Genomic DNA, 314 nt, shown 5'->3' on the forward strand with positions numbered 1-314 from the left:
TTCTAAAAATGTATGACATATGATTTGATGAGTTAAAATGATTATGTCATAGTTAATATGATCAAATATATTGAAATTTGTAATTACCATAGATCATATGTCAATGAAGTAAAAAAAAATTAATTAGTATATCAGTTAATATTAAATTTAAGTAATAGTTAAATATTTTTTGTTAAGATTTAAAATTTGTTTCGATCAAATCAAAATTTAAATACTCATTTGAATTAAATAAAAGATGAAAAGTTGTTTGAATCAATTACCATAGATAGAAAAATAATTTGTTTTCAGGTTTATGTCAAAAAAAATTCTTGAAA

This window comes from Theobroma umbraticum, unplaced genomic scaffold, assembly GCF_002168275.2.
Source record: "Theobroma umbraticum cultivar Fairchild unplaced genomic scaffold, ASM216827v3 scaffold_4.1, whole genome shotgun sequence".
In the NCBI taxonomy this organism is placed as follows: domain Eukaryota; kingdom Viridiplantae; phylum Streptophyta; class Magnoliopsida; order Malvales; family Malvaceae; genus Theobroma; species Theobroma umbraticum.